The following is a 27,997-nucleotide window of genomic DNA, read 5'->3' as shown; positions in this document are numbered from 1 at the left end:
ATATCAACATAAAGGAGGTCCTCTAAATCATCATAGGCAAAAACCTCTTCAAGTATGGTTAATCTGCTTAAATACTTCTCACAAAAAAACCGTGTGAATATTCACTAATCGGTTAGTTATCTTTTATATTGAACAGTCAAAAGAACACCATCCATGGCCCAACTTCGGCCCAAGTTTCGAAATACTGCCTCAGGGTCTGTGGTGTTTGACTGAAAAGATCTGAAAAAAAAAAAAAGAAATCATACATCAGTATAGTTTCCCCGAACTTTCAAAGCTCTTAAAGCACTTTTTTTTTCCCGGCTCTTATAAAGCAGTTTCTCTGTCCGAGTTCATTTGCCAAATGATCACAAAATGGCTACGGTTTATATATATTGACGTCAGACGCCTACACTGACTCCACCCCTAAAAACGTCAGTCAAAAGATGTGAGATCTGTACATATCATCTTTACAAAAAGCGGGGGGGGGGGGGGGGGGGGGGGGGAGGAAAAGTTTCTCATAATGATCAAAAAAATTGATTGCATTCTATTTTAGAATTTAAACCAAATGGATGCAAGGTATGTAAACGGAAGATCCAGCGTTGTTCCAATCTCAGTAGGAGGAGCTTCCTGTCTCCTCCCCCTGGATACCATCTCAGTTGCTGAAGTACAATGCATTTTAAGCTGTCAAAAGAATGTCCTTCTTTATTGCAGTGCACAGCAAGGGGAGCCGTGGTCTTCCTCGTGATGATATTACTTTTATGTTCGCTTAATCTAATAGATAATTTACGAGATGTCTGACCAACATACAGTTTATTACAACTACATCGAATACAATACACCACCCAATCAGAAACACAAGAAGTATTTTGACATAAATTATATTTCTTCCTTGTTTGGGGGTCAATAAACTCTGTGGCAATATATACATCAGATATTTATGGATATTTACTAGAGATACCAAGTTACCCAGTTTCAGGCTAGAGATTTTGGGACAGTCCTGGTTTTAAACTTACACCCCAAAGCAGTGTGGGATTTGTAGTACTTGTTCATGCACATTAAAAGCAGAGCTGCACATCCCATAATGCACCAGGATGGGGTGGTCAGAAATCCAGGACTGTCCCAAAGTCTCCAACCTGAAACTGGGTAACTTGGCATCACTGTTATGACAGAAAATTTTCCAAAACATAGCTGGACAAAAATGTATCTATTTTGTACAGCTATTTGTGCAGCTGCACTGGCCTGGCTGAAGTTAGCCAGTTATGGTTAATGGTTTATAGTTTGTACAGATTTGCTGTAAAAGCTGAAAATCCCTGTTCATGGCCTAAGTCTTAAATGCACCCCAGGAATGCCCTGGTGTTTTGCCAGGTTAAGGGGCTCGTTTACTAAAGCTTAGTGCATGCTAATGGAATTAGTGTATGATAAATGCCAAAAAGCCGATTTTTTACCTATGAGTGTCTTAGCATTTACCCCATAATTCTATAAATGTCACCAAAAATTATGCATGTAAATGTGGGCGTGGCCCAATATGTGCATGCAATTTAATTGAATAATGAGCTAATCAGTGCCAATTATTGTTTTTTTAACAAGCAATTTTTAACACGAGTTAGATTTAATTTATATTTATGCACATAAATGTAGGTGCGGAATCCGCACCTAAACTTTATACATGATCAGAAAAAGAGGGTGCAGAAAGGGAAGGGTCATGGGCGCAATGTAGGCACTTCAGTTGGTACAAACAGCTATTTGTGCAGTTTAAAAAACGTTTGGGTGGCTTCCTAAAGGAAAAGTCCATAGACCATTATTAAATGGACTTGGGGAAAATCCACTATTTCTGGGATAAGCAGTATAAAATGTTTTGTACTTTTTTGGGATCTTGCCAGGTATTTGTGACCTGGATTGGCCACTGTTGGAAACAGGATGCTGGGCTTGATGGACCTTTGGTCTTTCCCAGTATGGCAATACTTATGTATTTATGTAGCTGCATCTAAAGTTAGGCATGATTCCCGGGCGTAAGCGCTATTCTATAAACCGCACCTAACTTTAAGCGTGGCTTATAGAATAGCACTTTTTTCAGCCCTGATTTTTCTGGCACCATGTATAGAATCTAATTCCTAGGGTGCGCTACTTCCATGAGTGTGTGCTAGGCTTTAGTAAAAGAGCCCTTAAATTTGTTTGAAAAGTAATTTTATGCTGTTAACTCCTACAATTAGCTATTTATACTTTTTGAAAATTGATGACTATAATGGGGGAGGGGGCTGCATTTATGCACCCTCACATGGCTAAATGTACAGAATATTGTCATTTATGCATGTAAGTATGCACTGACTTGGGAAAGTGACAGCAGGGTGACCATGTGCTATTTTGTAACGAAACATATACATAGCATAGGGCTAGATTCTATATAAAGGGAAGGGGAAATGGGACTTGATATACCGCCTTTCTGAGATTTTTGCAACTACATTCTAAGCAGTTTACATATATTCAGGTACTTATTTTGTACCAGGGGCAATGGAGGGTTAGGTGACTTGCCCAGAGTCACAAGGAGCTGCAGTGGGAATTGAACCCAGTTCCCCAGAATCAGAGTCCGCTGCACTAACAACTAGGCTACTCCTCCACTAGCAACATTCCATGTAGAAGCCTGCCCTTGCAGATCACCAATGCAGCCGCGCAGGCTTCTGTTTCTGTGAGCGCCAGGAGTACTCAAACCTGTCCTGGGGGTCCACAGGCCAGTTGGGTTTTTAGAATATCCCTGATGAATATGCATGAGTGTGATTTGCATGCTTGTAATCTCCATTTTATGCAAATCTCTCTTATGCATATTCATTAGGGATATCCTGAAAACCCAACTGCTCTGTGCTGTGGACCCCTTTGAGTACCCCTGTAATAGGCTCTTACCGTATGGCAACGGAGTACCTAAATGGAGGAGGCCACTTATAGATTTGCCTCTTTTGTAGCTGAACCAGCCAAGATTGCAGGAGGCTTAATTTTATGTGTTTATCTATTAAAATTTGATGCACTTGCTTTTACAACACAGCCCACAAGTGAGTTACAATTCAACTAGATACAAATACACAAAATATGTTCCTATTGTGTCTTTTAACACCAATGCCTACCTTTTTGGAGGTGCTACACGTATTTTAGAAAAAGGTTCTGCATTTGCCAAACATTTCTACAATACTATGGGTTCTTTTCTTTCAATGCACAAACCTGAACATTGATTTTCTGACCTGGATGCCACGTAAGTCATTCTCCACACCAAGTAGAAACTGTCCTTGTTGGAACATAAACGACCAGGTGATTGTCCATGTATTTTGGGGACAGGGTCAGTCTTAAGCAGGGACAACAGGAGTGGCCACATAAGGGTCCTGCCCTTAACTGAGTCAGCTTTGCAACAGGTGGCTGACCAAAAGTTAAAGCTTTTTTTTTTCCCTTTCCATCTCCATCTCCCCCTCCCCCTCTTCCTTGGTAATTATGCTCCCCATCACTAAAATTACAATAGTAGTTGGTGATTAAAGAGTTCAGTTTAAATAAATAAATACACCCAAGACATCTCATTTGAAATCTTAAGCCCCGGGCAGGGCAGGGGTGGAGGCTGAGGTGTAGCTAGGTGGGTCCCCAGGGAAGCGGCCACGCCCCAAACGGATTTCTGACAGTGCCGGCGCCTATTTTTGATGTGATCTGTCGCATTTAAATTAAGCACTCGCATCGTCAGCAGTCTGCTCTCCCTCTCCACGCCTCCCATGCCCTCAGCCTGGCTATGCTTCTGGGTGCAGGGCCCCAAACTGGTCCACACAGGGCCCCACAGTTGCTAAGGCCAGTCTTGTTTGGGGAGACCAAATGCAGAAAATGTAGGCCTAAATTCCACTGGACACTAGTGCTATTGAATCAACATCAGGGTAATAAGATCAAAGTTTTTCTTCCCCAAGAGAAGACAGAAGGTTGTGTTCTGAACTCACTGAAGCTGTCTTAACTCTCTCTTTGGAAGGCCCAGATACAGAACATTAAATAATCAATCCAAATGCTCACAAGGGAAAGGATTAATGTAGCCAAGGAAACTACACAGAGTGGGCATAGCGTTAAAAGAAGAAGCTTCACACAAGCACTGAAATCTGATACTTTCCACTTAACTTAGAACCAGAACGACTTCCAGAGTACAAATGTACTCCTTAGGGCATAATTGAATGCCCTCCACCAGAATAGATTCAGTGAATGATCTCCTCTGTTTGCTAAACCACAGTGATTCCTATCTGCAGGGTTACATTTCAAACCATGGTTCTCGAACCAGAGTGAAACATCTGCCAAACAAGCACTGAGGTTAACCACTGTTGAACCTTTCACACAGGTATGCACAACTGAATATCATCCCCATACAAAAATCAGGCCACCTTTCAGATATTGATGACAGCTATTGCTGGCTGCAAATAAAAATTAAACAAGAGTGGGGACAGGATATACCCTCGGCGAGGGACCTCCAGTGACAACTTCCTAATGCGTGAATGAATGCTGCTCAATACCTCAGGTTGTGACCTGTCCTTTAAAAAAGGATTCAGTCTGTACTAGGCTGTGTATTTTGGTTTGCTATTCGATAAAACAACTTATGAAATTTTATAAAATATTATAGAAAAAATTGCACAGGAATTAGAGAGTATTAAGTCTTTAATTACTCACCCACCATCACAGCATCTGACATCAGTTGTAAAGTTATAACAAAACTTACACAATCTAACATCAGTACCTCTGGTAATTATAAGTAATTAGACTAATTATATAAAGAAGAGAAAAAGAAGGAAGGAGAGTTTGTTCCTCATCCAAAGGTCACAGAACAGAGAGAAAGAAAGAATGAATGAAAGAAAGATTCTTAGATATAGAGAATTAGTTTCTATCTGGGTGGGGGGGGGGGGGGGGGGGAGGAAGAGTACTCCCCCTGGAAATAGGCTGTGGCAAGGACATGAAACTCTCCTACCATCCTGACTATTTCAGAGTTCCTCCTTTGTCTGCAGCGTGGGTTTATAGGCTGTGGTGAGCATTCACCTCTCCTCTATCCTGGACCAATCATAGGTGCTACATATGGGCTGGAGACTTGTAATTGGGACTTTCGTATGTGCTGGAAGCTTGCAATTGGTCCTTGCCACACCTCTTTCCCGTAAATCACTTTTGTAACAGGATATACCAGGTATCTGAGTGGCCTTAGCAACATTTTCACCATCAGAGCATGTGACCAGCCATAAATTCCTTCATGTAGCTGATAAGAAAAGAGAGATGGGGGATGGGAAGTAATGTAGTATACCTGAAGTAAAACGTTATAGCTTATAGCTAAAATTATAGACAAGTCCCTACAGCTTTTAACTGTTCTTTCAAGAGCCAATGGTTGACAGTATCAAATGTCGCAGAGTGGTCAAGGCCTCTGCCTTTCGCCAAATAAATCTCTTTGACAAGAGACGATAGCACGGTCTCAGCGGAATGATCTAAACAAAAACCTGACTGATTAAAATGAAAAAGATTCGTACTTTCTGTAAAGTCTAGCAACTGGTTGTGTACCAACTTTTCAATAATTTTCTCCATAAATGGCAGGTTAGATATTGGATGATGAAACCTACTATAGGCAGCATCCACCATACTTGACTTCAAAACAGGCTTCATAAGGTCATATTTCAATCGCAGAGGAGCAACACCAGTCTATAGATATGAATTGGTGATCACTGTAAAAAGTGAAACAAAAGACTGCATCCCTGCCTTAAAAAATCTAGAAGCTGTGGGATCCAGGAGACTAAATCTCAAATCCATCTCCTGCAGACAATGTGCCAGTACTCCAGCTGTAATGTAAGAGAGTTCACACCAACGACCAGATTCCTCATCTAAAGATCTGCTCTGAGTAGTAGGAACCAGATTCTGACACTCAGTAGGGTCCCAAATACCTTCAGTGGTTTACGAAGAGCTGAACAAAATGTTCTGTTGGTAAGGATGGTGCCACAGACTAATCCAAAAATGTTTGAGGGGATTAAAATTCCACAATAATTGAAATAGCTTCTTTGGCCTATTTCCTGCCCCTTGCCAACTGCTTACCAAATAATTTCTTTGAGCCCTTCTAACAGCCTTTCTGGAAGAATGAACTCCTTTCTTATACCTCTCATAATTGAGTGCATCTGAATATTTTCACCATTTATGCTTTAATTGGCGCGTTTGTTGCTTTAATAGGCACAAGCCAGGATGATACCATACTGCCCTTCTTGAGAAAATGACCCTTGTTACCTGCTCTGGCATAACCCAATACAACAAGCCTTAGCTTCTGTTTCTATAAGATAACTTGATCACTCGAACAAAGAGGGATAGGACAGACTGATCGTTCACCTCTGGATAGAAATCCTCTGCCAAATCGGCTCTGCATGAAAGGGAAGGGGACATGGGACTTGATATATCGCCTTTCTGAGGTTTTTGCAACTACATTCAAAGTGGTTTACATATATTCAGGTACTTATTTTGTACCAGGGGCAATGGAGGGTTAAGTGACTTGCCTAGAATCACAGGGAGCTGCAGTGGGAATTGAACTCAGTTCCCCAGGATCAAAGTCCACTGCACTAACCACTAGGCTACTCCTCCACTAGCAACATTCCATGCAGAAGCCTGCCCTTGCAGATCACCAATGTGGTCGCGCAGGCTTCTGTTTCTGTGAGTCTGACGTCCTGCATGTACGTGCAGGACGTCAGACTCACAGAAACAGAAGCCTGCGCAGCTAGTGGAATAGCAACAGTCCATGTAGAATCTCAAATAGTAGCAACAGAATCTCAATAGTAGCAACATTCCATCTAGAATCTCCAATAGGGAAAGGGAAATGGGACTTGATATACTGCCTTTCTGAGGTTTTTGCAACTACATTCAAAGTGGTCAACATATATTCAGGTACTTATTTTGTACCAGGGGCAATGGAGGGTTAAGTGACTTGCCCAGAGTCACAAGGAGCTGCAGTGGGAATCGAACTCAGTTCCCCAGGATCAAAGTCCACTGCACTAACCACTAGGCTGCTGTAACATATTAATAAGAGAGAGAGAGAAGGTTTCTTACCTCATGCTCGTTGAAAGTAAAGACAAAGAACCTTTAAGATATGCACCAATGCAATTGAGAAGACCAGCAAACTTCTAGAAGAAATTGGAAGCAGAGAGCTTGGCAGATAAATTTCAGTCCCTAACAGCTCCCCAGTGTTTCCTGACCCTTGCTTGCTAACTAAAGGAGAGATTGTAGGAGGAGAGGGATTTCCATGTTATGGGGTAAAACTTTCTTTGGAACTGGAGATTTCTTCAAACTAGTGCTTACACACCATAGATCAGGTGGCCCCATACTACAGTACGTGGACTGGATGTGGCTTGTGGAGCTCATTTTCCCAGCCCTCTGCGTGTGGCTGAATCTGACCTGTGAAAGAAGTTCTGTTGTTTCTCACGCATGACAGTGGAGAAGGCAGCAAGGCTGATGGAAGGGTTCCCAGGCTCTACCAACCAAAGAGGTTCTTCCCTAATCATCCATTTTTGCTCCTTCTCATTCTCTTCAGTCCCTCAATGGCAATAGATTTGTCATCCCACATCCCTTCAAAGCTAATGGGAGTTGACAAATTCTCCTGTCTTGCACTTGCTCTCTGGAATTCCCTCCCTCATCCCCTTCATTTGGAGGTACCATGCTCTGCCTTTTGGACCTTGTTGAAACCGCACCTTTTTGACAGCTGAGCCTCTACTGTGATCCTGCTTTCGGGAATGCATGCCTGGGGATCCATTTGGTCCAGCCATAAGATTTACTGTTTGCTCTTTGAGCTGTGTGATTGTTTTTTTTTTACCATGTAATTTATTGTTTACTCTTCAGTTGTATGAGTGGTCTGTCCTATCAAACAATGGAGTTCCTTTTCTAATTTCTATTTTGTGTTTTTTGTAGATTACGAATATTTGTAAACCATTTTGACTCATTACAAATGAAGCAGTATAGATATCTGGAAGGGCCAGCTCAACCTACGGGCTAGGTGAGGCACTGGCTCAGGGTGCCAGTGATAAAGGGAACCAAAATCCTGGACCAGCGTCTCTCCCTCTATCTTCCCTTCCCCCTGCAGGGGGGGGGGAGGGGAGGGAGAAACACTAGACTGGCATTCAAGATTTTGGTGTCCTTAACCACAGCAGGGGGGAGGATGACGTCAGAGAGAGGGGAGCTACCAGATGTGCAGGGTAAACTCCTGAACCATAAGTGCAGGAGGAGTGGCCTAAGGGTTAGTGCAGCGGGCTTTGATCCTGGCAACCTGGGTTCGATTCCCACCACAGCTCCTTGTGACATTGGGCAAGTCACTTAACCCTCCATTGCCCCAGGTACCAAAACATAGATTGTGAGTCCTCTAGGGACAGAGAAAGTACCTGCATATAATGTGTACAGCGCTGCGTATGTCTAGTAGTAGTTCATGTCAGGGTGGGGAGGGGAGGAGCCAATGCAAAAGATAGCTCAGGGTGCCACAGTCCCTTGAGCCAGCCCCGTTGCTGATGCCCAGATAATTCCTGGCTATGCCTTTGCTCCATCCCCCCGGATTACCCTGGCATTAACTGGATAGTCCTGGGATGGTCTGTGCTGATACTCAGTTACACTGTCTGGTTAACAGTTGCTGAAATCTCTGCACCAGACCCAGTCAGCGGGAATTAATCAGTTAAGTCCAGCTGAATATCAATCCCTATATTTAAAAATGTTAAATTAACCTATTTTCTAGCATGGACTAGTTTAAATGAATGTAAGAATAATTTTGATACTGTACTTCCTAATACTAGCCACTGTGATGCAAACCAGTCACATAGACCTGCAATTAAGATGAGGTCAGCAAGAGCCCTCTTTCCTCCCCAGTGTCATGCAGGTGCTCAATGAACAAATTCCCTAAATATGGACTGAATGGGAATTGATCCAGTGCAGTGCCTATTTTTCTTCTCCTGTGTGAATGTGTGAAAAGCCTGATACAAATAGCCTTGCGTGACTTATAGATTAGGGGCCACCTGTTACATATAGATGAGGACTGTCTGTTAGATGCGTCGGGTAAATTTTTACAGAAAATTATTTAGTTGCCTGAATTTTTGAATTCAAGGCTAAACTCACGCACTTCTGCACAGGTGTGTCTAATGCTTATAACCTGTTAATGGAACTATTACGTTATTGTGTTTGACATATGAAGGAGCAGTTTGTGCTTGACTGAGTACTTTATTTCCTTCATGAGGGGGAATTTTCTTGCTGACAATTTAAGACAGATGGTTGCCCAGCTGGATGAAACTGTCTGATTGACTAGGTAAGCAGTTTTATACCTATGAGATGTACTCTGCTTGTTTTCTTACTGCTGCTGGGAGTGCCCCTGGGATGCTGCAGCAGGGTTTACCCCTGACAGTGTGTGCGGACATACTGGGAGTACCTTAAGAGCATAAGCATATAATAATGGCCATATTGGGTCACAGCAAAGGTCCATTTAGCCCAGTATCCTGCTTCCAACAGTGGCCAATCCAGGTCATAAGTACCTGGCAAAATCCCCCAAATTAGCAAGATTCCATACTGCATATTTTCAGGAATAAACAGTGGCTTTCCCGAGTCTACCTTAATAATGGTTTATGAACTTTTCTTCCAGGGACATGCCCAACCCTCTTTTTTAAACACAGCTGCACTAACAGCTTTTACCAAGCCCTCTGGTAATAAATCCCAGAGCTTAATTATGCATTGTGAAAAAAGTATTTTCTAGGGTTTGTCTTTACTACTTTTTACCTTCACTGTGTGTTCCCTAGTCTGTGTATTTGAAAGAGTAAACAACCAAACCAAAGAAGTCTCTCCTCAGGGCCTTTTCCTTCCTTAGTGCCCCTTCTACCCTTTGATCATCTAATGGGCTAATTTGTACCTGAAAAGTTTTTATGATCAGTTTTTGCTTCCACAACAAGCTTTTTTTTTTTTCTTCAAGTTTTCTCTTTGCTTGCTTTATTGATACTGTGCATCTAACCTGCCAGTCAAGGCGAGATTTTAAGTGGGGGGTGCACATAGGTAATGGAACCCTTTCCATCCCCCTCCCTGATCACTCCACCCAGATCTCTCTCTCTCACTGGTAGACAGACTTCCCTCACGGAGGTGGTCTCAAGCAGCATCAGAATTTAGCAGCGGCCTGGCACCCCTCCTGAGCTGGCAGATCCTACAATACTCCACCTCCTCCACTTGCACAGGTTGCCATAGTAACAACCATGCAAGTGAAGGGGGCAGAGTGTTGCAGCAAGGCCCTGTCAGCGCGGGGGAAGGTTCGCTGGCCCCATGCTTTATTCCCATGTGGAAGTTACTGCTACTGCTTGGGATCACCACTGTACAGGACAGAAGCGCTGCAGCCCCAGGCCTGAACTGAGACATGACAGGAGCAGCAATATTCCAGCGTCTTTCCAAACCTGGTGCTCGAGGCAGTTGCCTATGCTTCAATTCAGGCCTGTTTCTAATGCTTATACTTACTGCTTCCAGCTTTCTTCATTCAGATCCCTTTTCTATCTTTTGGAGGATGTTCTTTTGGTTATAATAGCCTCTCTCACCTCACCCTTTAATCACACTGACTATTGTTTGACCTTCCTTCCACCTTTTTAACATAATAAGTGATGGCAGATAAAGACCTGAATGGTCCATCCAGTCTGCCCAACTGTCACACTCATTATCAATTCATGATTAAATCAACAATGAATATGATGTAAAATACTTGATCATGGTCTTTCTTTGGCATTTCTGGGTCATAGACCATAGAAGTCTGCCTGGCCCTGTCCTTACGTTCCAACTACTGGAGTTGCTGTCGAAGCCCACTCCAGCCTATCCAAATCATCTTGTCATTTGTGGGACACAGACCATAAAAGTCTGCCCAGCAGTGTCCTCAGGTTCCAGCCACTTAAGTTGCTGTCAAAGCCCTTTCCAGCCCATCCTAAATGGATTGCCAAATACGGGACACAGACCGTACAAGTCTGCCCGGCACCGGCCCTAGTTCATCACAGCCAAAGTCGCCATTTAAGCATCACTCGACATATCCACACACCTGCAGCCATTTAAGTTTAGGGTTTTTTTTTTCTAATTAGAGATCCTCTGTGTTTATCCCATGCCATTTTGAGTCTGTCACTGTTTTTGTCTGTACCACCTCCCTTGGGATGGCATTCCAGGCTTCGACCACCCTTATCTTTGAAAAAGAATTCCCTGACATTACTCCTGCCCCGCAACCTCAATTCATGTCTTCTAGTTTTACCATTTCTCCTTCTTTGGAAAAGATTTGCTTCTATACCTTTCCAGATGTTTTGTAAATGCCAGCGTAGTAGATTTCTTTAGCATCCATCCCCTAGTTATTAAGTCACATTTCATCATGTTATGATCACTGTTGCTGTTTCCACCGAGGACTGGATCTAAAATAACTCCTCTTCTTGTTGGTTCCTGAATTAGTTGATCCATGAAGCAGTTATTTCATTTACTTCCTTAGCATGTCCTGACATGACCTTTATCCAGTCAATACTGGGGTAAATTAAATCACTCATTATTACTGTGTTGCAATTATGTTAACGTCCCTAATTTCTGTTAGCATTTCATTGTATATGTGTTCATTCTGGCCAGGCAGATTGTGGTGCACCCACACGGCTGTTCTCTTCCTCTCATCACGTGGAATTTCTATCCATAAAGATTCTATAGTGCATTTTGTGTCCTTGGTGTGCTGCAGTTGGGTCTGTTCCTGTGGTAAGTGTAGACATACTGGGACTGTTTGTGGTACGCTGCATCAGAGTCTGTTCCCATCACGTGTGCAGGTATGCTGGGAGTGTCCTTGGAGTGCTGTGGCAGGGTCTGTTCCCATGGGATAGGCAGGTATTCTGGTGGTGTCCTTGGTGTGCTGCAGCAGGATCTCTTCCCATGGTACGTGCAAACATGTTGGAAGTATCACTAGTGGGCTGCAGCAGCGTCTACTCTTAGGGGAACTTGGCATAACTGCGTAATGCAGAATTTGCACTGCACTGCTTATCAGAATGTGCAGAATTCTGCATTTCTTGCACAGAATTCAGTGCAGACAGCTGTAACTGCTCACTGGTGCAGCATGATTTGGCTTCCCTCACTGCCTCCCTATTTCTTTAAGCCTCGTGGCTTTACAGACTAGAGGCCCACACAGCTCAAAGGCACAGTTGGGCCGAGGATGGAAAAGGAGGAGGAAGTTTCCCGATATGCATCCGTGCACCTCCTCCTCTTCAGTGCAGCATTGGGAAGGGGGACAGTGGCTGAAGAAAAGTGGTTGGGGTAATGTGTGCCATGGAAGGCTGGAGAAAGGTGATGGGGCAGGTGTGTGCCATGGAGGAGAGGGTGAAAGGGGTCAGCTTTGTAGGAGGAGTGGCTGAGAAGGTTGGATAAGTTGTGCACCATGGGATAGGGGTAGAGGGTTGGTGAAAAGTGGATGGGATGGGGTATGCCATTGGAGGGCTGGCGAAAAATGGATGGAGTGGGGTGTGCCATGGGGGTGGGGGTTGGAGAAAGGTGGATGAGGTGTGTGTGTGTGCATGCCATGGAAGGGGGTGAGTTGGTGTCTGCCATTGGAGGGGGCTGGAGAAAGGTGGATTGTGTATGTGTGTGTGTGTGTGCCATGGGAGGGGGAGGGCTAGAGGAGGGTAGATGGAATGTGTATGCCATGGGGATTGGGGCAGAGAAAAGTAACGTAGGGGGTTTGTCTGGGGAAGATGGGATGAAACCATGGAGGTGGACAGAATAGGGATCTTGTTGGGAGTTAGAGAGAAAGAACAGGGAGGGCATTGAATTCTGAGGGTTAGGGGAGAGAACTATAGAAGGCAGAGTTGCTGGAGGGGAGTGAACAGGGGAACAGAAAAGAGAGTGAACAAAGGAACAGAAAAGGGGAGAAAGGGGAAAATGGGAGGCTTTCACCCTGGAGAAGGGAAACAGAAAAGGCTGGGGTTTGAACTTATGATGGGAGGGGAGAGGAAGGGTCACAAGCTAACAGAGAAATGGAGAAGGTTAAACCCGAGGAGGGAATATATCATGCCTGGGGAAGAAGTCAGCCCTTATAATGGGGGAACTGAGCACAAGAAAATTACAAATAAAATAAATGTATTTTGTGGAATTTTCAAATAATGTCACAGAATATTCAAATTTTTAATGCAGAATTCCCCCAACAACAATAATGGTCTGTTCCCATAGTGTGTGAAGTATTCTTGGTTCACTGCAGGATGGTGTGTGCAGATGTGTGCTGAAATGTCCCTGTTGGGCTGCAGCAGGGGTGTCCCATGGTTTGTGTAGGTTTTTCTGTCAGTGAGTCCCATCATAAATGCAAATATCCTGGGAGCATCCATGATATGCTGCAGCAGAGTCTCTCCCATAGTATGTGTAGATGTGCTGAGTGTTTATGATCGTCTGCAGTAGGCTCTCTTCCTTGGTATGTATTCCTGGGAGCTGTTCATGGTCTTCTGTAGCAGGGACTGTGTTTTGGTATGTGCAACAAAATGTAAGTGGCAGAAGCAGATACACAAAATGCTTTTTGAGGTAAATCTCTTAGCTCAAAACGAGTAGTAGTCCTAAAGGACACTTTCACCTTGCTAAACCATAAACTTCCTCGTAATCTGTGTCACAGGGCTGCATATAATTGACTTATAGAATAACCAGCATACTATACATACATCTGCTGCTGTTTAGAACCGTTCTAGGCAAATACATCTTGGGAGCATTTTCATTCTTCTGGAAAAAAAACCCCAAGCCAGAGTTTGCCATTGCTGTTACACCCTGTTCTGTTTGGTGATTGCCCGGTAGTTAGGTGGCAATGTGCCCTAGTACATTCCACTGATCTCTTGCAGGGTTTATTTGACCAATCACAGATCACGTTTGCCTTCTTCTTCTCTTCCCTAATATACTGACACATATCTACATATCAGAGATCAGACGTACTTTCATCAACAATGTTGGTAGACAAGTTTCCCTAGTGGCTTGGCTGTATTTTATGCAGGTACCAAAAAAGCCCAACTGAGTAGGCTTGACTTACTTAAATATTAGCATTTACTAACACTTCAAAGCAAGCCTGTGTAGCTATAACAAATCTGTCTATGGTGAGCAATCTTTGCCAAGATTTTTTTTTCCAGAGGCGTGTTCTCTAAAACATCAGGGAGAAAGCAGATACTGTCTAGCTTAAGCTATGAAATTCAAAATCCCTGAAACTGTTAGATTTTAACTTCAGTATCATGCAAAGATGCAGACTCCAGAGATGGCAGTTGGAATATTCAAAATGTGTGTAGTGCAATTAGATCTCTGAACCACCATGCGATTAGCATCTTTTTAAGAGTCTAAATTACCGTCTCAGGGTTTAGTAAAGAATTTCTTGTCTTGTTTTTTTTTTTTTGTTTTCTGCCAAGCAGTTGAGACTGCTAACCAGAAACCAAAGCATCACCCCTCAAGGGTTTCTTCGGGCTGAATTTCTGCTCTTGGCCAGTAGGGGGAACTGTAAGGATTGCCAGGAATGAATGTATAGACTTGGGACAGAGCAGACTGAATGAAAATTGGTCACTGTGCAAAGTACACAGAGGCAGCCCTCAGGCAGGAACCCCCAGTAGTGTCTTTCTTTTCCCCCAGATTAAAACACATGGACTGCTTTGATGCAATCTTGTAGCAAAGCTTAATGGAAATGTTATTTCATCTGAAGCTGTCATTTCTTTTACTCCGTGTTCCTCTGATTCTGAGATGCTGAGTGGAATTTATAGTCTGTTTTATAAATCCCCCAGTTTCTTGAAATGCTCAGTTATGTGTAAACATAAACAGTGCTGTGGTGTGTTGCTATACAGACCCTTTGGTCTGCTGCTACATTTGCAAGCTTGCCGTATTTATGGATTTAATAGAACCATGAAGGATATTGTAGCCCGCTTTGTGCTTCGGTTGATAAATTATGTTAGAAAGAAATCCTGGATTGAGTTTTGTAATGGTAAATGGATTTTAGCAGATGAATAGGCACTGTTTGTTTACAGTTTGTCTGCTAATGAGAAAATGACTGGCTTGGACAGATTAGAGGCTAAGATATATTCACAAACTGCCCGACTAATTAAAATGAACCGGACCTAAATTCAGCATGAAGTTATTTAAGATTTTGCTTAGAAAGAAGAACGCTCCATGTCTAATTCTTTCCACATACTAGTTGCCATAACAACTTTAAGTGAGTTATATTTTTCACTCTAAATTCATTTGCAAAACAGTAATTGTCATAATTACTTGCTCAATGCTTTTAAAAGGCCATCCTATTTTCTTTCATTGTTTTCTGTGTTTCAGTTTCTGTGAAAACGTATGTCTGTTTTAACACAAAGAGTGGGTTTTCACATCAAAATAAGTAAAGGTCAACACACCTTCCCTAGAGAAACAAAAGCACACAAAAGCAGTGTTTCAAGAGTGCTTCCAATATAGATTTATAGAAAGGGTGATAAGATTTTTACATTACATTTTGAGTACATACTGTGCTTTTGAATGGTTTTTTCCATTTTGCTGCAACCCTGGGGAAAGGATGGGGGGGGGGGGGGGGGGGGGGGAGGGAGCAGCTTAGAAGGCACAATTTTGTGTTAGTGTAGTCTTAGTCTGGACTGCAGTGTATATGGAAGGCAGTTATCTGAGGCAGACTCTTGGCAAAGCCTCCCCTCCCCAGAAGTTTGTCCCAGAGCAACACTGAAGCTATCCCTTAGGCCCTTTTACTAAACCTTGATAAAAGGCTTTTCACAAAATACACAGTAATTACGCTTTATTAATTTTTTGGTAACTTTATCAGGAGGGGGCATCGCATGGGCAGGGAAAGGGCATGGAAACGTTATTTAGCTAGTGCATTCACAATAGCTTGCACTGACCCCAGGAATCTATATATTTACTTATTTATTTGTTGCATTTGTATCCCACATTTCCCCACCTATTTGCAGGCTTAATGTGGCTTACAGTATGCCGTAATGGCAATCACCATTTCCGGGATAAGAAATACATAGTGGTATTGTATTGAAGTTCATAGCTGATAGAGTAAAGTATAGAGTCAGTTAGACGATCAAATATAGAAGTTCATTATGGCGAAATAAAGTGGTGTTGCGTTAACGTTCATTAGTAACAGAGTGTATGAGTCAGTCCAGTGTAGAAAGATCGATTTTGTCTGGTTTTGGTGGAGTGTCGTCGTTTACTATTTAGGATGGATCATTGTGGTATGCCTTTTTGAATAGGTTGGTTTCCAGTAGTTTTCGGAAAGTTGTTAGGTCGGGCATTGTTTTTATGACCTTTGGTAGTGCATTCCATAATTGCGTGCTTATGTATGAGAAGCTGGATGCATATGTTGATTTATGTTTAAGTCCTTTGCAACTGGGGTAGTGGAGATTCAAGAATGTGCGTGCTGATCTTTTTGAGTTCCTAGTTGGTATTGCACTGAGATTTCCATGTGGAAATGCAAAGGTATTCCACACAGGTCTGCACGATCGTACTTAAACCTCCATTACCCAGTATATTCTGGACTTAAATACAAAAGAACCTACGCATCAACTTTCTCCTACACTAGTGCCCATCTCTGGAATGATCTACCTAAGCTAGTGAAATTTACCACTGATCATCCTACCTTCAAAAAGCGCCTCAAGACCTTTCTATTTGGCAAAGCGTACACACCACTACCGTCTGGCACCTCTAACTTCTGAACTGTCTTCCCCGCTGTCATATTACCACCTCTGCTTCTTCTCTTTTTCTTCATCTCACTTCTGTCCTTTCCCATTATACTTCTAGAACATTAACTGTTTTGACCTTGCCTGCTGTATGATTATGTAGATTGTTGTAAGCCACATTGGGCCTACCCTTGGGTGGGAAATTGTGGGATGTAAGTGCTGTAAATAAATAAATAAATAACAATGCACATAAATTAGGGTCCCTTTTATTAAGGCATGTAGGCACCTACACACATTCAATGCATGTCAAATTGGAGCTACCACGTGCCCTGGACGCTAATTCCATTTTTGACGCACATCCAAAACATGCAGTAGAAAATATTTTCTATTTTCTACTGTGTGGCGCTTACCCAGCAGTAAGTGGCAGTTTATGTACGCTGGCTGCCTACCACCCGGTTAGCACATGAGACCTTACCGCTAAGTCAATGGGTGGCAGTAAGGTGTCAGGCCAAAAATGGATGTGCGCTGGTTTTAATTTTGCCGCATGTGCATCTTCAGCCACAAAAAAAATGTCTTTTTCCCAGGTGCACTGAATAAATGACCTGCGTGCATCCAAAACACACGCCTACACCAACCCAGGCCACTTTTAGGCACACCTTAGTAAAAGGTCCTCTCAATTACTTAACAAGCTGATCAGCGCTGATAATTGGATGTTAACAATCAGCACTAATTGGCATTAATTAGAGGAGTAGCCTAGTGGTTAGTGCAGCAGACTTTGAGCCTGGGGAACTGGGTTTGATTCCCACTGCAGCTCCTTGTGACTGTGGGCAAGTCACTTAACCCTCCATTGCCCCAGGTACAAAATAAGTACCTGTATATAATATGTAAACCTCTTTGAATGTAGTTGAAAAATCACAGAAAGGCGGTATATCAAGTCCCATTTCCCTTCTTATTTATTTTATTTATTTATTTATTAGGATTTATTTACCGCCTTTGTGAAGGAATTCACTCAAGGCGGTGTACAGTAAGAATAGATCAAACATGAGCAATAGGCAATTACAGCAGTAAAAATATTCAAGTAACAATACAAAGTATGGCATGGTATACTACTTGCAATGACAACACAATACGTATTAGAACATTATAATTGGTAGTGAAGGGTAAGGCAAAGTTGTAACAATTGGGCAGACTGGATGGACCGTTCAGGTCTTTATCTGCTGTCACTGACTATGCTACTTTGTATTTTGTAACGTGGTGTGTGTAAATATAAGTCACATAGTTGAAAAGTGGACATGGTTGTGGGCATGGAATGGGTGGGTCATGGGTATTTCTAAAATCTATGCCCATTGTAATAGAATACACTTGTTCCGTGCCTAATTTAGGCATTGAAATTTACATAATTGATCACGGTTAATTTTAGTCACATTGACCGGCACTCGGAGTATTCTATAAACCGCACCTAAATTAAAGCGTACTTTATAGAAAACGCTTCAATTTCCATGCAGGAATCTTGGCACAATATATAGAATCTAGTCCTAAATGGATAATGTAGGGTTAATTGTATTTATATTCTTTTGCAGTTTTATTGAGAGGGGGCGTGACATGGGTGAGGAATGGTCATGGAAGCATTATCCGGCTAGTGTATTCACATTAGTGTACACATATAAGGTGTGGTGAGTCACGTGTATTAAATTGCGCACATGCCCAATTTACATGCGCACCTTAATTGAGTAACGAGCCAATCAATGATTATAAGTGGCCAATAACCAATTATCAGCACTAATTGGCAATAATTGGAATTCACGTGTGCTTCTTGTTAAGTGTATTCTAAAAAGAGGTCTGCTTAAATTCTAAAGCGCGTAGCTGAAAAGGGGGGGTGCAGCCATGGGAGGAGTGTGGGTGTGTCGGGGCATTCCTCAAATTTACATGCGTGCTTGTAGAATATAGGGGAACATGTCTGAATCTTCGCGAAATTACCTCAACCTGCATTACCCCAATTGCAAAGGACTCAAGTACAAAACCTATTATGGATCCAACTTCTCCTTCCTAGGCAGCCAACTCTGGAATGCCCTCCCCAGACCTATCCGATCAATCTGTGACTATCTACCCTTCCGGAAAGCACTAAAAACCCATTTATTCAAGCAAGCCTATCCAAATGACCCAGACTAATCTTAAGAATCCATCTACCTAACACAAATCAGTGTGACAACAACATTGACCCAGACTATATCTCCCACCTTACTCCCTTCTCCATTGCCTATCTCTACCTTCTCATCTCTTCTATTATTATGGTATATTTAACTTTTACTTTCTCTAACAATATTTTGTATTCGCTATTACTATGTAAGCCGCATTGAACCTGCTTTGAGTGGGAAAGCGCGGGATACAAATGTAATAATCAATAATAAATAAATAAATAAATAAATAAATAACACGTCTACATTTAGGCACAAGTATTTACATCAGGGTTTTTAGTGGTATACATGGCATAAGCAAGTCTCATGTGCTAGTGGAAACATTTGCACAGGATCTGCCAAAAATAAAAATAAAATCCTTAAAATACTGGCATCTAAAAAATACGGGCTTACCCCCAAATTATATATATGTCGCCTTAAGTTGTGCTCACTAATTTGGCCACAGGGCCACATTGCATGCACAACTTAATTGATTAACAAACCAACCAGCACTGATAATTGGTACTTAACAACCAATTAATGGCACTAATTGGCATTAATTAGAATGTACCAGCACATCTTTCTAGGCACTTGCTATAATGCAGTGCGCATAAATTCTAATGTGCACAGTTGAAAAGGGGATATGGTCATGGGTGTGGAATGGGTGGGTTATAGACATTTCAAAAAAACTATGCGCAGTGTTATAGAATACACCTGATGTGCGCCTAATTTAGGCCTGGTTTTAGGTGGCCTAAATGGGTGCGCCTAAAATTTAGTCTCATGAACGGCATGTGAGCATATTCTATAAACTATGCCTAACTTTACAGCACCAATTTTTAAGGCACCATACATACAATTTCCCCCTTAGCCCCATGAATGCACTAAACCCCTATTTTAGCATGGTTTAGTAAAAGAGTTAGAGCAAACAAAAACAAAAAAGAAGAGAAAATCCCTATGAATCAAGGCACAGAGCAGAACTGAAAGTAGGAGAGGACCAATATAATTCCAACTCAAGGGTAAAAAGCAATTTTATTAGTCAGACTTGTCGCAGATCTGCGTTTTAGCATGGAAGTGCTTTCCTCAGGAGTCAACAAATCAATCCAGGTGTGGATATCAGTGTACACAAACTCATGCACACACATTGCAAGGCTTGTGAAAACAAAAGTACAAATACAGTGTCCTTGGTAATGTAAATACCAACAGAGTAAAGTATTGTGTATGCAACTAAATTACAGGTTTCAAAAAAATATGGTCACAAAGAACAGCAATGCTGAAAAACAGACAAGGCATCTAACATCTATTTTAAAGCACAAGCAAATCATTTGCAACCTCCCCAGTTTGTTAAGTTATTTCCTAAGATTCTGGCATAAAGTTAGACTTTAGAAAGCATACAAGGGAGAGTGGGCCACACATAACTCACACAGACAGTGATAAGTTTCAAATCTGAAGATGTGTGTGAGTGGTGGTTGTAGTGAGATGGCTGTATTAGTTCTAGCCAGCTGCTTTGTTTTGTTTTGTTACACTGTCTGTGTTTCTGCTTTTTTGCTTTGAGCCACACTATTGAAGCGGATGAGAAATGAGTGAATACCAACATCCCACAGCCAATAACCACATATCATAATAAAAGAATGGTGTTTGGAGGTAAATGTTTAGCTGGAGGTGGCATTATACCCGGGCCATGTCTGGGAACAGACACTGAATGCCTGGGTTTAGGCAACCAGTTATCCTGGATCTGGCTAAGTGCAATATTCAGCACTTAACTGCCTAGGTTAAACTGGGCAAAGATGAGACTGTGCTTTATGGTTAAGTGCCGACTCTGCCCTGAACCACCCACAAAATAGCCAGCCTCGTGTTTAGCAGTTCATGCTGCTGTTCAGCGGTACTGTCTGATTAAATGCTACTGAATGCCAGCAGATTGCCCCCACACTAGCAATTTAATTGGGCAGGAGTGGAAGCCTCTCCTGCCTGGTTAAATCACTTTCAATATTGTTTCTGGTTTTTAAACTTGTACGCGATAGTCTCATTTTCCCCATGCACCAAATTTATTACCTTTCCATTCCCTTCTGTGAACATCTTTTATATAATTATTTCAAACATTCCATATGAAAAATATAGCAGAACTGAAAACTGAAGCCAATACTTGTTTCATGATTTCATATTGGATTCTCTAAGGAAGGGAATAAGCATAAGGTTAGGTAGTTTATGTGCACTTAGAGACTCTGGGGTTAATTGTAGAACACAGGGCTTTAAAGAAATGTGAACAAGGCACCCGTTTTATGCTTATTTGTAAAGACAAAATAGGTGTGTATGTGCCTTCATAAAATAAGCAGTCCCAGTAGTGCAAAGTTTCATGTGCACATATTTATACCGGCTCTCAGACAGGTGTATTTGTGTCTGCATACTCTGTGCATATATGGGGGCATTTAATTGAAAGAAATGAGCATGTGCGTTGCAATTCTGCCCTAGGAATACCTAAGTGCATGCCATTTTAGGAAATCTCTTTTTTCCACTTGGAATAATATCTCTAAAATGACCTCCTCTGTCTTGTGTCCACCTGCCATGCTGAGATGTTGGGTTCTTCTTAGATTTAGATTGATAATCAGCAACCAGTAAAACTAAGGGGTCCTTTTACTAAGGGGCACTAACAGATTTTCGCATGCACTAACAGTGTGCGCTAAATGACAAGATGCCCATTATATTCCTATGGACAACTTATCATTTAATGTGTGCTAATTGTTAGTGTGCGCTAAGTCTGTTAGTGAGCCTTAGTAAAAAGACCCCTAAGTGTGGAAGGCTGACCTAGTAGCTCAAAGGCAGCGTTCTGTGCTACGCTTTGAGACACCTAGGTGCAATTCCACAGCCCCAGCCAGGACTGGCGATCCTGAACAAAGAGCTTTCACAGTCCCAGTGGGGAGAGAACCCAACCATTACATAACAGTGGCACCTAGTGGCTGACTGAAAAGCACACCGTGCAGGGCTCCGTCTCTCTTGGTCAGAGGATGATGGATGTGATGTAAGGAAGCAGCTGGATGAACCCCCTGCACCCCAAAAATGTGAAATACAGACCTTATTAAAGAGCAGTGATAATTTGTTTCCTTAATAAAATAACAATAAACTTTGAATTTTTGTTGCTGTTTTTTTGGCTGACTGATAAGGCACTAAATGGCTAGGACCATGTTAAGGATCCTTAATATTTGGTTTCACTGGGAGCCCCGTAAGTGCTCTTAATAGCTCAATGCACTCAGCTTCTTTAGAGTTAATGTCACATCAGGTTTATTCACGCTCTCTGGCTGTATTTTTAATGAAGATGAAGAGATATTTCTTTCCCATAAAGAGGTTCAGTGCATGATGCAGAGCTAGAATTAAACGCTGTTTTAGTATAGTTTGTACTGGTTTATAATGATGGTTTTCTGGGATGAATGCCACACAGTCACATTGTACCACTCTTACCATCCTTGATACCCAGACCTACATTTCTAATTAGGAAGAGCAGAAACATGCCAAAGGGCACTGTGGTGAAAGGGGCACCTCTACCTACACCCCCCTTCCTCCAGAAGGGATGGGAGGGTTGGTTGCGGCTATGTGGCACTCCAGATTTGGACAGGTTGGGTAGCTAGAGGGCTGTGTGATGCTTCTGGTTCATGCATTCTTAGGGCTCCTGGTGGTACCCCTTGTACTGCACTCCAGGCAACTACCCTTCCTGAATTACTCTAAAGCCAACCCTGGCCCTAGGGTCCGGTCAGACCCCTCCCCCTAAAGGTTCAGAGGACATAAGACAGAGAAGGTCATTATAGAGAGATTATTCCATGTGGGAAAAGGGGCTTTTCTAAAATTGCATGCTGAGAGTAATATGCTATATGTAGGAATTCTTGGGGCAGAGTTGCAAAAATTAAATGGCCCCATATATGCACAGAGTATGCAGTCACAATTACACTTGTCTTAGAGCCAGTGGAAATACGTGCACATGAAATTGTGCACTATTGGGACTGCTTCGGGGTGCTTATTTTATGAAGGCACATACACACCTATTTTGTCTTTATAAATAAGCATAAAACGGGGGCCTTGTTCACATTTCTTTCAGGCCCTGTGTTCTACAATTAACCCCGGAGCCTCTAAGGGTCCCTTTTACAAAGGCAAAAAGCACTGCAGCAGGACACACTGAAGCATCATGCAGTAGTGCACCCATCAACGTGCGCCAATTATTATTCAGTGCGGGAGGCGTGGCTATGGCAGAGAATAGGTTTTCTCTTGGGTGGAGAGCAGGCATGCTCTGCGCTAATTGGGTAGCATGAGCACATTGCTGAGTTCTGCCCAATTATCATTGGGTTAGTGCAGGAGCCCTTAGCACCAACAAAATAGGTGTTGGTAAGGGCTCATGCGGTAATGGCCACATGTTAATTGGGAAATTAGCGCTTGGCTGCCATTAAAGAAATGTATTGAAATGTGGCCATTTTACCAGTGTGCTAAAAGTGGTCACAGTGTGTGGAAAACCCACGCGTTGACAACAGTGTTAGCCTTCGTAAAAAAGACCTCAAAGTGTTCATGAACTACCTAACCCTATGCTTATTCCCTTTTTTTTTTTGAATCCAGGTTGTGGGCCCTTGGCATTCAGAGCGCTATAACACAGAATCGGCACCAGGGCCAGGTGTGCTGGGTTACTAAGCCATGCAACACATCTTAAAGAGGTGGACCCTGACCCTATTTTTGCACCTAGGGGCAACCAAAAGGCAAATCTGTCCCTCTTCATGATAGAAATAAAGGTTAACAAAGAAGTTCTATGCAATGCTTTTTTTTTTATTGGACTGATGTAATACATTTGCACCAAGCTTTCCAGAGCCCTGCTCCCTGCATCAGATTGCAGAATGAGCTAAGAGTAAATTGTAGGATGCAATCAAAGCACACTCCTTTACTTCATTGATGAAATGTATTCCTATCTGTAGGGTAAGAGGAGGAGAACTGAACAGTCAGTGCCCCAGTCAGTGTTCTCTGTTGTGCACTTCTGTGGAGCAGAGTAAGACCTACTTATGCATCCCAGGGAGCCCCGTCTTCAGCCAGTTGTTATTTCAGGAGCAGTGTTGGTATTTAACTAATGAGTACATCAGTCCCTGAAGTATTAACTTTGAAGCATAAGCAAACCGTAAAACTTTGTGCCCTTTCTTTCATGATTTAGCTGTTACCTTAATTCATTAGCCTTTTGCCTCAGAGGAATGCATGCATGCATGCATGCATCTTAAGTTCTGGCCACAGGCAAACCAAGGACTAAAAGAGTTTCAGTTAGCAAAATCTAAGTCAGTGAGATCATTGCTGCTGTAGTAGAAAGATAAGTAAGATAAAGGAGAGAGAAAGTGAAGTTTCATCCTAGTATAAGTTTGTTTTTCTGTCTTTGGGCTCTGCATTCGTTTCTTTTAAACACTTTAGGTGAGAGATGCATATCCAAGATATAACAATTATATTCCTTGTTTGGTAAAGCTACTTATACCAATTTGATTATGTTCTAGAATGAAAAGATTGGCGTTAATCTTGATGAACATGACTGGCAAAGAATTTGAGCATCAACACATGGAGGGGCATAAGTTTTCCTGGGGTTGTCCTCACAGGACGGCTCCGTAAAGTGGCAGGGAAACCCATATTATCGAAACAAGACGGGCGTCCATCATTCGTTTCGATAATAAATTCGGGGACGCCCAAATCTCAACATTTAGGTCGACCTTAGAGATGGTCGACATAAATGTTGAGATGGTTGACCTTAGAGATGGTCATCCCTGGTTTTTTAGTGATAATGTAAACCGAGGACGCCCATCTCAAAAATAACTAAATCCAACTCATTTGGTCATGGGAGGAGCCAGCATTCATAGTGCACTGGTCCCCCTGACATGCCAGGACACCAACCGGGCACCCTAGGGAGCACTGCAGTGGACTAACTGAATGGAAAAAGCCCTTCCCTTACCGATCCCTTAGCGATTCGGAAAGGAATGGGCATGCATGAAGGAAATCCTATGCAAATGAGTTGCTCACTGTTAGCTCATTTGCACACGATTTCCTTCATAAGGAGGGGAAGCCAGTGCAGAGCAGTTGAGGACCTCCAAAATGTGGATGTTTCTGTGAGAAGGATTTCCATGCCTTTGCTGTACCTCTGAAACCCCCTTTATTTGGATTTTGGATCACAAGTAGCAGCAGTGGGATGTGAACTGGCCACCTCTGGATTGCAAGACCAGTGCTCTAACCACTAGGCCACTCCTCCACTCCACTCCACTCCACTCCACTCCCTTGAAATTTGGCCGTCCCTGTGGGGGGAGGGGGAGGGAGGCAGTTCAGGACGTCCAAAATGTTTGAAAGAAGGACATCCACGTCTTCGCTATGCCTCTGCTGACACACACAAACCTCCCCCCACAGAGACCTGCATACTGCTGCGATGGACCTGAGTATGATATTTGAGGCTGGCAAAAAAAGTTTTTAAAGATGCTTTTTGCAGGGTGGGAGGGGGTTACTCACCACTGGGGGAGTCAGGGGAGGTCATCCCCGATTCCCTCCGGTGGTCCTCTGGTCAGTTCGGGCACCTTTTTGAGGCTTGGTTGTAAAAGAAATGGACCAAGTAAAGTCGGCCAAGTGCTCGTCAGGGATGCCCTTCTTTTTTTTCCATTATCGCTCAAGGACGTCCATCTGTTAGTCACGCCCCAGTCCCGCTTTTGCTGTGCTTCCAACATGCCCCCTGGGAACTTTGGTTGTCCCCGCAACAGGAAGCAGTTGGGGACGCCCAAAATCGGCTTTCAATTATGCCGATTTGGGCGACCCTGAGAGAAGGATGGCCATCTCCTGATTTGTGTCGAAAGATGGGCGCCCTTCTCTTTCGAAAATAAGCCTGATAGTGTCCCTTTGTATTTTAGTCAGGAAAAAAACAGGAAATGGCCTCTATATGAATCCAAAACAGACAGAAGAGTAGAGGATAACACACTGACTTCCACGCGGGGAGTGTCCAAACAGGGGCCTTTTTACAAAGGCATAGTAGCCTCTATGCGCGTGCAGTGCTCATCAAAACAAGACTACTGTCAGGCTAGTGCACCCCCTGGTGGTAATTTCAGATTTGGCATGTGCTCATACCACTGGGACAAATGTTTTTATTTCTTACCGTGTGTGGCATTTCCAGCGTTAAACAACAGTTGGTATGCACCGATCGCTCACTGCAGATGTACTGCATGATCCCTTACCGCTAGATCAATGAGTGGTGTTAAGGGCTCAGGTCATAAATAGGTGAGCGTTGGTTTAAATTTTGCTGCAGGCCTTTTTCCCGTCCCATTGAAAAAAAGCCCTTTTTCCAAGACGCGATAAAAACTGGCTCAGCATGCACCAAAAACACACACCCACACTACCGCAGGCCACTTTTGCCGTGGCTTAGTAAAAGGACCCTATAAATATTTATTGTGGCACAAACAAAAGACCCGACATGGGCCATATTTCAGCAGCTGTGCCCACCTGCTTCAGGGGTCAGATACACTTAAAACAGCTGCTGAAAATGTGGTGATTCTGCTCTCTCTCTCTCTCTCTCTCTAAGAAATAAGTGCTGCTTTGTTTCTGGACTAGTTTTTAGGGGAATGTTTGCCCTGTATCCTTTATAGTTGATTATGCCTGATCAAGTCAACACAGAGCAGTTTTTGCTCCAGGCACTTGACACAGCTTTGCTGTTTTAAGTGTATCTGACTTACACACCAGCCAAAACACGGCCTGTGTCGGGTCTTTTGTTTGTGCCACAAAATGCTGTAGGCTGTGGCAGAAGGTTAAAGTTTTAAAGCTATGGGGAAAAGGGTTTTATACTAACTAAGCTGTGCTTGAAACTAAAGTTACAACTCTAAACTGGGGTGTCCTGCGACTATCAGCTCTGCTCTACACTGATGCTGTGGTAAACTCTGGAATAATCCCTTAACTGCTAGCCTGTGGAACTGTAATACAGACTTTAAATGCTAAACAAACAAAGAAAACCCTATCCCTTAAACTGCCTTTGCTAAATAACTAGAGTAGCTTAAAAATAAAGACACTGAGATACTACTACTACTACTACTTAACATTTCTAGAGCGCTACTAGGGTTACGCAGCGCTGTACACATTAACAGTAAGGATGGTCCCTGCTCGGAAGAGCTTACAATCTAAAGGACGAAATGTCAAGTTGGAGTAGATAAGTTTTCTGAGAGGAGGTGTAGTGATTAGGTGCCGAAGGCGACATTGAAGAGGTGGGCTGTGAGCATTGATTTGAAGATGGGTAGGGAAGGGGCACGGCGTATGGGCTCAGGGAGTTTGTTCCAGGCATGGGGTGAGGCGAGACAGAAGGGGCGGAGCCTGGAGTTGGAGGTGGTGGAGAAGGGTACTGAAAGGAGGGATTTGTCTTGAGAGCGGAGGTTACGGGTAGGAATGTAAGGGGAGATGAGGGTAGAGAGGTATGGAGGGGCCGCAGATCGAGTGCATTTGTAGGTGAGTAAGAGAAGCTTGAACTGTATGCGGTATCTGATTGGGAGCCAGTGAAGTGACTTGAGGAGAGGGGTGTTATGAGTATATCGGTTAAGGCGGAAGATAACTCTAAAGTCTACGTTTCCCAAGTTTAAAAGCAATTTCCCAGCAAATAACTTACCAATGAAGTTCTCTGCTGCTCTAGAAGTCCTCCCAGCACCTCTTCTGGACAGAGGAGCTGAAAGTGTGTCTTATCTGCCTGTGTTGTTTTGATGACTGGCACTGCAATTCAGTGTGATAACAGGGCCCTTTTCAACTTCCCTCTTTAATCAGTTACTGTGACTTGATTGACAGATAACTGAACACTATCACAGTATTTCTAACTTCCTAACAGGGAGACCCTTTCTAAAAGATTATCTGTGAAGGTAACTTTCTCGTAACAAATAATTTTAAAATAGAAATATACAAGCATGACTGTACCTTTGCTTTCTGATAGGTATTCCTTTTTTTAATAGCCAAGCTGTACTGCAAACTAAAGTTAAAGCTCGAAACTGGGGTTCCTGTGACTATCAGCTCTGTATTCCTTTATTTGAACTGGCTAAGCTGTATGATGAAGTTCTGTCCAAGTCCTCATAGCACCTCTTCTGGACAGAGAAGAACTGAAAGTGTGCCTTCTTATGTGCCTGGGTTGTTTTGATGAGATTGTTACACAAATCCTACACTCTAGAGCAATCTGTGCTGGAGAGAGTGAGGAATTAGAGCAATCTATCTACATAT

The 27,997-nt window shown here is 42.8% G+C and overlaps 1 long non-coding RNA gene across 1 annotated transcript; it reads right to left on the bottom strand.

Annotated features, from left to right (window-relative positions):
• Positions 1-108: 108 nt before the first annotated feature.
• LOC115482345 lies at positions 109-27,480 on the bottom strand. The gene is made up of 2 exons (XR_003944080.1): positions 27,402-27,480; positions 109-219 (listed from the first exon to the last, which is right to left on the bottom strand). It is a non-coding gene; the product is annotated as an uncharacterized LOC115482345 (long non-coding RNA).
• Between the last annotated feature and the right edge of the window lie 517 nt (positions 27,481-27,997).

This window comes from Microcaecilia unicolor, chromosome 13 (assembly GCF_901765095.1).
Source record: "Microcaecilia unicolor chromosome 13, aMicUni1.1, whole genome shotgun sequence".
Taxonomy (NCBI): Eukaryota; Metazoa; Chordata; class Amphibia; order Gymnophiona; family Siphonopidae; genus Microcaecilia; species Microcaecilia unicolor.
Note: the sequence above shows the minus strand (reverse complement) of the source record. Positions and strands in the feature narration are given on the sequence as shown.